The sequence below is a fragment of the Palaemon carinicauda genome, chromosome 7 (assembly GCF_036898095.1).
Source record: "Palaemon carinicauda isolate YSFRI2023 chromosome 7, ASM3689809v2, whole genome shotgun sequence".
In the NCBI taxonomy this organism is placed as follows: domain Eukaryota; kingdom Metazoa; phylum Arthropoda; class Malacostraca; order Decapoda; family Palaemonidae; genus Palaemon; species Palaemon carinicauda.
The window spans coordinates 124,814,169-124,827,862 of record NC_090731.1 but is presented as its reverse complement, the minus strand read 5'-3'; positions in this window follow the sequence as shown (position 1 = coordinate 124,827,862).

Sequence of the window (13,694 nt, the reverse complement as noted above, 5' to 3'; positions counted from 1 at the left end):
GCTATTACAACCAGGAATGTCGTTCTTCTAACTAAATAACATATGCATCATGAAGGACAGCAGCCATGGCGCCTCCGTTGATCAACCAAGCTCCGAACACATAGAATTATTCTAACTTCTCAGTGAAGCAGGAACTAAAAATTATACACTTTAAAGAATAAAGACTCAACTTTCCAGAGGCAGAAAAAGCTGGAGATTGCATGATAAATCCTCAAATTAAAGATCACAAACGTTAGATCAACAGGGAAAACCATCGTGCAAAATCGGTACGAAAATAGGATACTCCTAATAGTACGGGAGAAAGGGTAACCTTGATAGCGCCTGCCCCTCTGTTTTCACCACTTTTCCCCCTCGAAACGAAAATGCTATTAGGGGTGAAGATTGCTATGTATCGTATCATGATATACGCCCCCTGATATTATGCAATATCCTTAAGAGAAATTTTAAGGATATTTGCACCAGGAGTTAGAATTCTTGAAACCTAAAGATCAATTCCCTGGGAATATTACTGTAGCCAAATATCCCTTATAAAGCTACCAATAGGAACCTTCCATCTGGACGACATGGCTTGAGCATAAAAAAAACTTTTATTACTTGGATCTCATGACCTCCACATTCATATAAGGACTTATGAGAAGAAGTGTAATGAGTCCTAATATACACTACCAATTCCCTGGTCCTAGGGATGGTAAGGAGATCTCCTCTTTGGACTATTTGCAAATATGTATATGGTATCCGTCGAAAAGAACACATTCCTACAACACCAGGAGTAAAAAAATATACGGACATTATATCAATAACCTACTCCTCACGACAAAAAACCAAGAGGAGACTGAAGAAGTTGATGACAAATTACGAGAAATTCCATGTCAATTTCATAAGTGAAAACAGTCAAAAAAAAGCTCAGCCTTTCCTCAATACCTTAGGTAAACAACAACACACACACACACACAAATATATATATATATATATATATATATATATATATATATATATATATATATATATATATATATATATATATATATATATACATATATATATATATATATATATATATATATATATATATATATATATATATATATATATATATATATATATATATATATATATATATATATATATATATATATATATATATATATATATATATATATATATATATATATATATATATATATATATATATATATATATATATATATATATATATCCTACACACACACATATATAAATATATATATATATATATATATATATATATATATATATATATATATATATATATATATATATATATATATATATATATATATATATGACTCATGTCCACGGATGATGAGACATCGGAACATGGGTTTTTTTCACTTCATTGCAAAAGGCTCGTAAGTACACTGTACAAATGACACCCTCAGGTGAGCGCCTTGTCTACTTGAGCGCGCAAAAGTAACAAATTACCCCTCGCCATCAAAATACAATCTTGCTACAACAACATGCTGAATTATAGTTTTTGTAGATTTCTCATGATTATAGAGTTCATTTACCTTGACGTACAACACATATCTTCATACAAAAATTAGGATATATATATATATATATATATATATATATATATATATATATATATATATATATATATATATATATATATATATATATATATATATATATATATATATATATATATATATATATATATATATATATATAGCGGGTGTGTTAGTGGATTATTGCCTAACTATAGGCCTGCTTATCAAATTCCTTTCATAACTATTCAAGATGATTATTGTTGGCATTCAGCGATCTCTAACTCTTGGAATGATTCTGCCAAAGCTCAAATCTCTGTATTTTTATTTTATTTTTTTGGTTTCAAACGAAATTAGGCGAAAGAGATTCTAGTTGAACAGAAAGTGTTCAGATTCTTTGAACAGACATGGAAGCTTTACGAATTGAGAAACAAGTGCAAACCCCACCAGGATAAACGAATGCTCGGCTGATTTTGTGAGAAATAAGAGGAGGTAAACATTTGGAACTATATGGTGGAAGGAGGCAAAAACAAAATAGCAAAACTAACGGTAAGCAGGGAGAAGATATAACAAAGAGGCCTTATTCACCCATAAAACAGAATACGAGATGATAACAAGAAAGACTTGAAACCAGAATATTTGGCTTTCGTTTATTCAAAGGCTTAGGAGGAGTAAGGAAGTGTTGCTCCAAAAACAGCGTCTGCTACTGGCTGATAACACTAACATCTGTACTAATCGTTTGTTGATGGGAAACATTAGACTCAGCAATGAGAATGAGGTAATCAAACACTCCACTCACTCACTGTATCCAAAAATAGGAGGTGTCATGATGTTGTTCCTTCCGCTGGTTTTAACTCTGCTTTTCAAACTTTATTGGATTTCCTTTTATGCCTAATTGGTGATTTTTTTTTTTTAAATTAGTATTTTGAAATTTTGGAAATCAGTACCATTAAACGTCTTCCATTGAATTCGATGTAATTTTGGTTATATAATACATTACTTTATAATTTCAGCATTTTTCCACGAAAATATCAGACATTTCATGAAATTAAAATGCGGTTATGCTACTAAACAGTCGATGTGTTTGGGCTCTATTTCAAATATATCTAGTAGCAGCACGCTATAAGTGAATGGCTTTTATAACTTATTTAATTTCGGTATTTAAAGCAGGAATGATAGGCATAATATAAATGGGTAGTCATCCCAGTGTTTTACACCTTCTCTTTTTGTTTTAAAATGATTTGCTGGGTTGTGAGTTGTGGGTCTTCCTTCGTCTTGATTGCTAGCGAGGTCAATCCATTCGTCTTGTTTTTTCTTTCCCTCAGGTGATAATTGTTAAAGCTTTCGTTGCTCAACAATTTGAAATACCCGCAAGAAGATACCACAGAGGCAACTGTATATTTAAGGACCCAAACTTTTTAGGTATTATTACCACTAAAGCATAATTATTAATCATATTAGGCTAGAGATTTACAGTATATTAAAAAAAAAAAAAAAAAAAAAAAAAAAAAAAAAAAAAAAATACCCATCTCTCAAATCACTATGTGTAAGGTTCAGAATAGAGGATTTTAACGTAGCTATAAAATTTTTATGTAAAATCTCTAATAATGCTAAAAATAATGTATATATATTCATTAATGTTTATGTGAACACCCGACTCTTTCCATAACCTTTATAATATACCTGTCACGAAAGATAAAAACTCCTGTTTCATAACTTGCGCGACTTCACACTAAGCGTTGTGGATACATGAGAATCAATCCCCTATAAATCAAATATATATCACATCCTCCATTTTCTTCACGAAGATGATTTTGATTTGATTAATGGTGATATTTGTACCATTATAACAAAGTATGCAGTTTTTTTTCAGTTATGCTTTGTTCCGGCAGTTTCTTCCCAAATGAGAATATGAATTGTCGAGGAACAATCAAACTGTGTATTATAAAAAATATTGATAGGTTTGTAGAAGTGTATTTAGCAAATGAAAGAATATTTCTTTTAAAAGTATGTTCCCTTTTCCTCCCTATCATTAATTTTATATTTAATTTGGTTGAAAACCCTATATTAGACATGTGAATCTGTAAACTTTAGTTATTTCCATGATATTATTCTTTTGCTGCACGACTCTATACTTTTCTGTCTTCTCTTTCAGAAGGACATAACCTTCATGATATTTGTTCAATGGTCCAAGATAATTCTTTTCGAGAATTGGTATGATTGACATATAACCATTCATTTAGTAAGTCTTACACAAAAGCAAATTGGAATACAAGGGTTACACATTTTAACGTTATTTCGACACGTGGAAAGATCACTCTACTTGGATAGTGTTATATTAAGTTGTTATTCATGCCTGTATTATTTGTGATTAGTCGATCATCTTGGTGAAACAGATTTTGTCCAGTTTTAACCTTGCTGACCTATCAAGGGTTTGTAACAGCAACAACTGATGAAAAGGAGCCTGTAATGTTTAGTGGTATAGGTGAGACAATTCATTATTATGTGTGCAAGATAAAAAATGAGTGAATTTTTAGGATAAGGGAGGAGTTGATTAACTGAACAGTGATTCAATTTTATTGCTACTCCTAGGATAATTTTGTTCCTGGCCAGGTGCTAGTTGCCTTTTATTACATTTTATTTGATATCTTTGACATAATTTGATTTGCACACTGGTAAGGAAAATATATTTCATCGTCTGATGATAGTCTTTTGTATGGAAACTCCTCTTTATCCATCATCATCATTATCATCATCTCCTCCCACGCCTATTGACGCAAAGGGGCTAGGTTGGATTTAAGCAGTCGTCTCTGTATTGGGTATTTAATTCAATATTTCTCCAGTCATTATCTTGTACTTCACGTTTCATAGGCATCAACCATGTAGGTCTCTTCTAGTGCCTTGTTGAGTCCAATTGAAAATCTGGTGAACTAATTTCCCTTGGGGAGTGTGAAGAACATGTCCAAACTATCTCCATCTATTCCTCACCATGATTTCATTCACTTATGGCACTCGAGTAATCTCTCTTATAGTTTCATTTCTTAAAAATAATGCCGTAAGCTTAAACAGTAACAAACCAATAGAAATGTTTTTCTATGGATGTTGTCTTGCGGAAAACTTACTTGCATTTTAGAAAGGATAAGTCTTCTTTTCAGATGTCTAACAAATTGAGAAAAATATAAGTTAGCATTACTAACACTTTCGTTTCGAAATGAAAGTCTATTAAGCGTAAATGGAGTTTTATAAGGACACTTGAATTGTATTTACCAAATTATGTTATGATTGATTAAAGTTGAATTCTAAGAAAAAATATGTATATGTCATTGATTTACTTCGTTGTAGTAAAATCAAACTGGAGAAGATAAAATTTCATTGATTAAATATTTGTTTCGATTTTCTTTTTTTTTTTTAACTTTCTTTGGTAATTGTTTCTGCCGCACCTTATTATTTTCCTGAAGATACAGTAAGCTGTGGTATTACTGAACAACTGAATCGATAATAATGCATGCTTAGGGTACTTAATTTTTGGTCATTTTTTTCTTTTCATAAGGAAAACCTAACGATATTTTTCTACATTTTATTCCACCCGCAATTTTGAATTTATTTTCAGAATTTCGAATATATTTTTTAGACCGAAGTATACAAGAAATTTGCTGCTAGCAGTTGGCCAATGTATATGATAGTTCAGATATTTTAAGATGAAAAGTCAGATAAGTTATCATGGTTCTAGCATGGGCATATCTGTAACTGGGCTTCCTCTATTATAAGTAGTATGCTCAGTAGTTAGCAAAATTCATGAATCCTAATTGACAGAGATAATACTTTTTTTCTTGACGAGGTCACATTTATTAGGCTTATTGTATGATGAACCTCAAGAACATTAGTTGGAGGTATTCTTAAATAATTTCAGATCATATTCAATATGAAAAAGCAATTTTCAGGAACCTAAATTATTTGTATTCATTTAAACTTAGATTTCAGTGATAATGCACGGGGACGATTTCAAATATAAATTCTACATTACAAACTTATATAGAGATTTAACTTACAATCAAAGTCACTTTTGATAGGTATTAAAGGTTGATACCTAATTGTATCTATATAAAATGTAGAAGAATAAGGAATAAATTGATTTCACGATCAAAATATCATAAAATATTTGTCACATTTTGTAATAAATATCATTGCTTTATTAAGAGTTATAACGACTCCGCAAGAAACATGATTTAAAAAGAAATTAATATTGGTATTTAAAAAATGAAAAAAAAACTTTTTTTCTGCATAAGAATATTGCATTAGCTGAATATACAAACAATTTATACATATGCTTAATAAAAACACTTAGTATTTATATGACCAGTGCAAAGTAAATTAAAAAATGATATTGGATTAAGATGCATGAAAATACATTGAAAGGATAAATACAATAAACAATTCTGTCAGTTATTAATAGATATTTTATTACACAGATACAATAACTAAACATATGAATTATTAAGAAAAACAACCAAAATGAAGCTAGAAGGACAACACCAAACAATGTAATGAAGATTCATGATGGAAAAAGGGAGATTTTCACGGAGTCAGTTTCTATTTCTGCTTTTGACATTTGTCAGAAGAGCAACTAAGCAGTTTATGACAGTGACGTTCACAGCTTTCATAAACAAAAGTTGTATTTTAAAATATGAAAAAGTTGTATCAAAATAGTATATTACATTTGAAGAGCAGTCCACTATCTTATCCAAGTGAGTGAGACAGTACTGTATATCCAACAACGTTGAAGAAAACAACACATACACCTCACACACACCCACACACACACACACACACACACATATATATATATATATATATATATATATATATATATATATATATATATATATATATATATATATATGTATGTATATCTATCTATCTATATATATATATATATATATATATATATATATATATATATATATATATATATATATATATATATATATATATTTATATATATATATATATATATATATATATATATATATATATATATATATATATATAGGTATAATATATATATATATATATATATATATATATATATATATATATATATATATATAGTTGTGCGTGTAAAGAACATGAAACCAGACACGTGCTGAGCACACGATATACATTATATTTACAAAAGTAATAGTGGAAACAATTGACTGGAGTTAGTACTTTCGTCTTATTAGCGACATCAACAGACTCGCAATTAAAATGAATACGTATTGAGCGTGTGTATGTATAATTATATATATATATATATATATATATATATATATATATATATATATATATATATATATATATATATATATATATATATATATACATATATATATATATATATGTGTGTGTGTGTGTGTGTGTGTGTGTGTGTATACACAGGAGACTAATAGTTTCTTGACAATTTTAGATAAGCCAGGATTTAGAAAAGAGGATAATCTGTATTATATGACAAGAGATAATGGCTAGATTTAAATAGTGACTTCTGGTGCAGATAATCACGAAGGACTTAGCAATACTTCTTTTGGTAATGTCATAACATGGAATACTGTCCAGGCTTCTAACCTATTGACTCTTTGACTTATTCATAGCCAGTGAGAAACCAAAGTATTACTAATAACTCCCTTGGTGATGGCCGTCTTATGTTGTTTTGTTCTGATATAAATGACTTTAGATGCTTGCTGCTATAACAGAAGTTACATTCTGAGCAAGGAATATTTGTATATTATATTACTGCCATTTACATAGCCATTCTTAATAAAAACATACTTCTAATGTACAGCTATTGTTATGGACTATTCTTATATCTAGTTTTTCTTAAAAATGTGTATGGCATCTAAAATCTTGCATGGATTGGTAAACATAGTATGTTACTCATCGCTTTCCTTTCTTCTAGCTGGAGGCTATGAAAAGCGTTCATAGCTCTATTCGTACAGATTTTAAAAATAGGAATTTTTTTATAGCAAAGGCTAAAATTAATATCTTTCAGTTTAGTAAATACATCCTCTATGTCCTCAGGCTGTATATTCCTAATGTCGTAGGTAGAGAGAGGAAAAGACAGAATACTATGTATGGTTAGAATGAATTAGAAATATAAGATAATGCGAATAAATACCACAAAAAATATAAACGTTATCATAATTTTATCTACGAGTACATTGGTTAATGAACTAACGGTAATTATCTACTAATACCAGTTTGCAGGTATTTCTATAAATAGAAAACTTGAATCTATCGGCTTTTCTAACAATGGGATATTGTTGGCATTGCCAAAAAATAATGTGCTTGTATTTTTCTATTATTTGATAAAGACCGCCGGTTATTAATTTTTTCTTTTATTATTTTTTTTTTTGGGGGGGGGGTGGTGGTTTCCTAAGTAGTCTATTATTTTATGCAAGTATGGAAGAAAGGGTTCTTATTGAAATTGTTGAAGAATTAGTGATTTTACTTCATTAGGTAAAAGTGTTCGTGTTAGCTCTAACCCTGTAGATTACCGCCGAATTTCCATAATTCAAATATCATTCAAACCTTTCGAACGGCTTTTGGCAAAACATGTAAATATGTATATCAGTTTCATAGGTTACACTTTAGCTTTCAAAAAGGCCTTGGAACATGTGTACAGAAATCCCTAGATTGTGGTCAGGAAGTTGATACGATTGGCCTTGATTTTAGTGCTGCCCTTTACATTGTTAATCATAAGGCAAGTGTTTTCAAACTTAAACAGTTAAGAACAGTTTCCTTAGAATCATTATGGAATTTTTAGGTAATAGATTACAAGGAATAGTTGTTGATGGACACCTAAGTGAATATGGGACTGTGAACCTAGCATTCCTCGGGGTAATGTTCTTGGCCTTTATTCTTCACGCTATATACACATATGTAGATACTGCTATTCTCTTTGTATTAATTTCATTTCTTTAACATATTTCTGTGTTTGCTGAATCCCCTAATAAATATCTAGCTAAAATTAGTGCATGGTGCACATTATAGAGTATTACGTTAAACCCAAACAAAACTCAATGTAGGATTGTAATTAAGTCAAGGAGAGTTGCTCCTCAACATTGACAACTTCACATTGATATTTTTTTTTTTAACTCTGTAACGACTTCTTTAAAATTTTAAGTGTGATTCTTTATTCCAAATTTACTTTTGAGAAACCCATTAGGTCTGTTTCTTCATCAATATCACAAAAAAAAAATATATATGTTGAGATAGTCTTAAAACATTTCGGTGATCAATGCATTTTTAAGAAATGTTTTAATTATTCATTTCTACATTGTTTCGAGTATTGTTCACCTGCCTGGTCTTCAGCTGATGACTCTCATCTTACTTTCTTAGATGAAAATTTGTGGTCTATCAAATTTCTCATTTCTGATCTAGATATTTATCTGACATCATCATTCTTAGTTCTTTATGCATGTTTCATAAGATGTTTTTTTATAATTCTAACCATCATTTGTATTCAGTTCTTCCCACACAGTACCATCCGGTACATTGTATTAAGTATGCAGTTATTCCTAACAGTCATGCCATCTCTAGCATAAGGCTAAATATTAGATGGTATCTTAAACGCTTTATTCTAAGTGTGAGTAGATCGTAGACTGATTTTCAGTCAGTTGAATTTGTGAAACTTTGGGAGTTCATACTTTTCACGAATGCTTTTATATTTAGCAGGCTGACATAAGTCTCTTTCCATAGTCTATATATGACCGAGTTATTTTAACGTCTTTATTGATGTTTAGATATTTCATATTCATTACTTCTCATATAGTTTACGTATTTACTTTTTCCTTTATTTGCTTTCCTTCAATGTTTTTATCACTGTTAGAGACCTTGGTGTTATAGCATTTGTGAGTTTAAAACTAGGGTTGTAGCTTAGCGAATAATAATAATGGTAATTGGGTATAAAATCTCTATTATTTAAATTTTTTTAACAACTTTAGAATATTCAGATAATTATAGTCACTTGCCTGTGCAATTTCAATAGTTATTATGAATAAAACTACCTCTTAAAAAAAAAAAAAAACCACCTACTATCTATCTGATGTTCCTACTTTCTTGAAATTAAGAATTAATCCCCCAGATGGAATTTTCAAAGATTTCAGCAAATTCAAAATCACTATAAAGCGGGAAAAATTCTTATTTGATTATTTGACTTCTACTAGGCCATTGGTGCCTTCTTTATAAGATTTAATTTAAACATATGAACCAGCAAATCCAAAAGGGGAACCTATCAAACAAAAATTATTTCAACATTTACTAAACTTATTTTATTTAATTTTAAGATCTATATCACCTTCACATATAGAAAATTCAGCTAATTCTAATATAAATTACAAAATAAGGGCAGAACGTGCCGCCACAGATTAATCAATTTTACGTGGCTTATTTTTTTTTTTTTTTTTTTTTTTTCATTGAATTTCCTTCTTGTATTTTAGATTCTTACGAGTTACCATTACCAACTAATACTATTATTGAACTTATATGTTTGTGTATTAGTTTAGTTTTAATGTAGAATTTTATGAACAGGTGTTTGGTAAGGCTTTGGGCAATCCTTTGTCACCTTTTTCATATAACATATATATGGAGTTTTTTGAAAATATATTCTTTTTTTCTGTTTAGTCCTCTCTCAATTCTTTGGTATCTTATATTGATAATATTCTGAAAATTTTATTCGTTATCATCAATCCAGTTTTAAGACCTTTTGATTGTTTGACAACTCGGTAAATATTAATTTTTCAAAATTAGAAAAACAATCAATTACATCGTATATACTTTTTCATTCAAGTCATTCTAAGAATATGCAGCCCTGTTTGCATAGAAGATGAGTTTAAGAATTGAAGAAATTGCCACCAATACCTGCTATCGGGAGTATTAGAAAAAAAATATGAAGAGGGCTAAGAAGACATTTTATAGGTTTTAGTTAGACAACAGTGAGGCAATAAATAATATACTCTACAATATTTCATGAATGTTTTTTCTGATATCTCCCTTTCGAAAAGCTAGATAGATATAAGGGTCATGTTAGATATACTGCATGTGTACAATTGCACTATAAAGTCTTGTATCAGTTCCTTCAATGTTTCAGATATGTAGCTATATTTATGGAGCTCCAGGTCGCATAGCTGCACAGACAATACCAATCAATTAACAGATGATGTAACTTGGTGAAAGTTTTTTTTTTCCCGTAACAATCAAACTAATATCAATCTGTCATCCGAGCTATATATTGTTTTTTACATTTACTTTTTAACTACTTTCAAATAATCATCCTAAACGCAAAGTAATTGAATTATCATTGAACTCTAGAAATATTTGTTTCAATCTCAATTGATATAACAAGAAAGAAAACATATCCTGTATTAGTCCCTCATTGTGTATAACGACGTCAGACATCTGGCGGGGAACGGAAACAAATCATTTGTAGCTAATTAGTTGACTGTCAACTTGATCAGGATCAGCCATAGATCCACACACACAGACACACTCAGAGGTACACACACACACACATACTCCCATCTCTTTGCTTTAGCAATCATGTTAGCTCATTTCGTAATGTTCCATTTTCATGTATTAAGTCTTCTTTTCTCTAATGTCCAACATTTATAGGAATTAGGTAATGATAAAACCAGGTCTATATGCCCATTTCAAAGGGTAAACCTTATACTTCATCCATTAATTTCTTATAAGATATTATACTATAGAATTGTAGTCTTTTGAGAATAATGATAATTATGTATTACTATGAGTCAATAATAAGATGGACAATTATATCATTGAATGCTTTTCATAAGAATCAAATATATTTATTAGCATATCAGCATAGGCCTGCTATATACATTTAACGCTTTATTACAGTCTTGGTATCGAAAAACTGTAGTTTATCATTTACTTTCAATGTAACTTCTACGTGTTTGTAAGAATGTTCTATCATTTCTACATTTTATAATGATATAATATGAAAAATTATTATCTCTAAGTATAATCACCTATAGTGCATCCAAAACTGTGTCGGCAACTTTCATAATATCAGCATAATTTTTTTTTTAGCTAAAGTCATTATGCTTTAACCTGAAAAAACTTAGAATATGTTAAAAATCTTAACGAAAGGAGATAAACATACTGCATGGTTGTTAAACCCCGGTTGCATTACATTACATCGTTCAAGAAACCACTAAGGAAAGATATGCGTTGTAATGATTTCTGCCACATTATTATTTGAATACTGAATTTTGGATTATTTTCATATAATGGCTTCATACACCGATAAGAAGACCCATCTATAGGATGTCAGACCTCGCCACATATACTGTGCCATTCAACACCAAATCAAATAAGGTATTTTTGGGCTCAGGCCCTGTCATCCTGATGGAAGGTTCCTTTAAGTTGCCTCTTAGGGTATATTTGACTACAGTGATATTCCCAGAGAATTTACCTTAAGGTCTCCACAATTCTAACTCCTGGCGCGAATATCCTTAAAGTTTCCTTTAAGGATATCGCATAGCAATCTTCACCCCGAATAGCGTTCTCGCTTCGAGGGGGAAAGTGGCAAAAATAGAAGGGGAGCCGTTATAAAGGTACCCTTTCTCCGTTACTATTTGAGTATCTAGATGGCGCCATCATTGCTGCCATGTTCATTCTTTTATCCGTAGTGATCTCGCTCGGTTATTTTACCAGTTGCTCTCTTGTTACTTTGGATTATTTTGGATTTGACATGCAATCTCCAGCGTCTTCTGCCTCTGGAAAGTTGAGTATATGATTTTTACATTGCATAAATTTTAGCTCTTGCCTCACAGCTAAATTAAGTCAAATTAAGTTAAACTTTGTGGAAGAGCTGTTGTCTGAACCGGAGGCGTCTGGGCGCTGCTGTTCGTAACGCATGGGCTATTTACTTAGCCAGAACGACTTTCCAGGTGTTAATATCATAAATAAAGATAGCTATTTAGTCTTCATTGCTAGGGGTTAATTATATTATGCCGATAGTATACGTATAGTTTCGGCGATTTAGGTAACCGAACCTTGCTAACGCTAGGCTTCCTAGCCTAGGCGTTTCAGTTTACTTCAATGTATGATATTGTAAGGATACCGCTCTCTCCGTCGTCCAAAAATTCAACAATTTGTCTATTTATTTGAATTCTCCTATAGCTACACCGTGGTTTCCTATATATTTATGTATTTCGCTCCCTCCGAGCTACAATTTTACATATATACTATTTCATTACATATTTCTGTTTACTTGCAATTCGTGTATTTGTTCATATGAGAAAACACATATATCTTGGCAGGAAGTTCATGCTGAATTGGCGCCTACGCCATGCTACCTTTCCGTCCGCACCCTGTATTATATTCCCACGCATGTTTGAATAAACTATTAGTTGATATTGGTGACGCTTGTCTCACTGTCCTTACAACTGGTGACCCCGGAGTTGACGTAGCATCAGTGGTTTTGGCTTTGCCATTAACGGACTTATTACGGCCGTGCTACCTTCTCTTTACTCCATTACCTTAGGCGTGAGCTTCAGCCTTTGGTTCTCCCACACCTCGGTCTGACCACAATGCCGGAAGCAACACACCCATCGCGCCCAGCGGCCTCGCCTCCATGCCCAAAGTCAACCTGCCACCCTTTTCTCAACACAGCACCGCTTCCTGGTTCCTGAGAGCAGACGTAATCTTCTGAGTCACTAGACTCAGTGATTCCTGCGCCAAGGCCGAGACATTGTTCTCACCTCCATCCCGGAAGAGGTATTCGACAAGATTTCCGCATGGCTTGATGCCCAGACCGGCCAAGTTTCATATGACGACCTGAGAACGAAACTCAACGGTATCTACTCCCTCTCCGTTTCAGCAAGGGTACAGAAAGTCCTGGACCTTGCCGGCAAGCCCATGGGTGACACCTCTCCTGTCGAAGCATGGAACGAGCTAACCGGCCTGCTTATGCTCCCCGAAACAGACAGCAACGGCCGACGGCGTGAAATTACCCTATCTAGCGAGATCTTCCTTCGACGCCTACCACAGGACGTAAGGGCCCAATTGACAGACGCAGACACGCTTCCGATGAACGAACTCCTGTCGAAGGCTCAGAAGTTCCACGAGGCCTCCAAAGCATCTCGCCTGGGAGCATCATCAGTA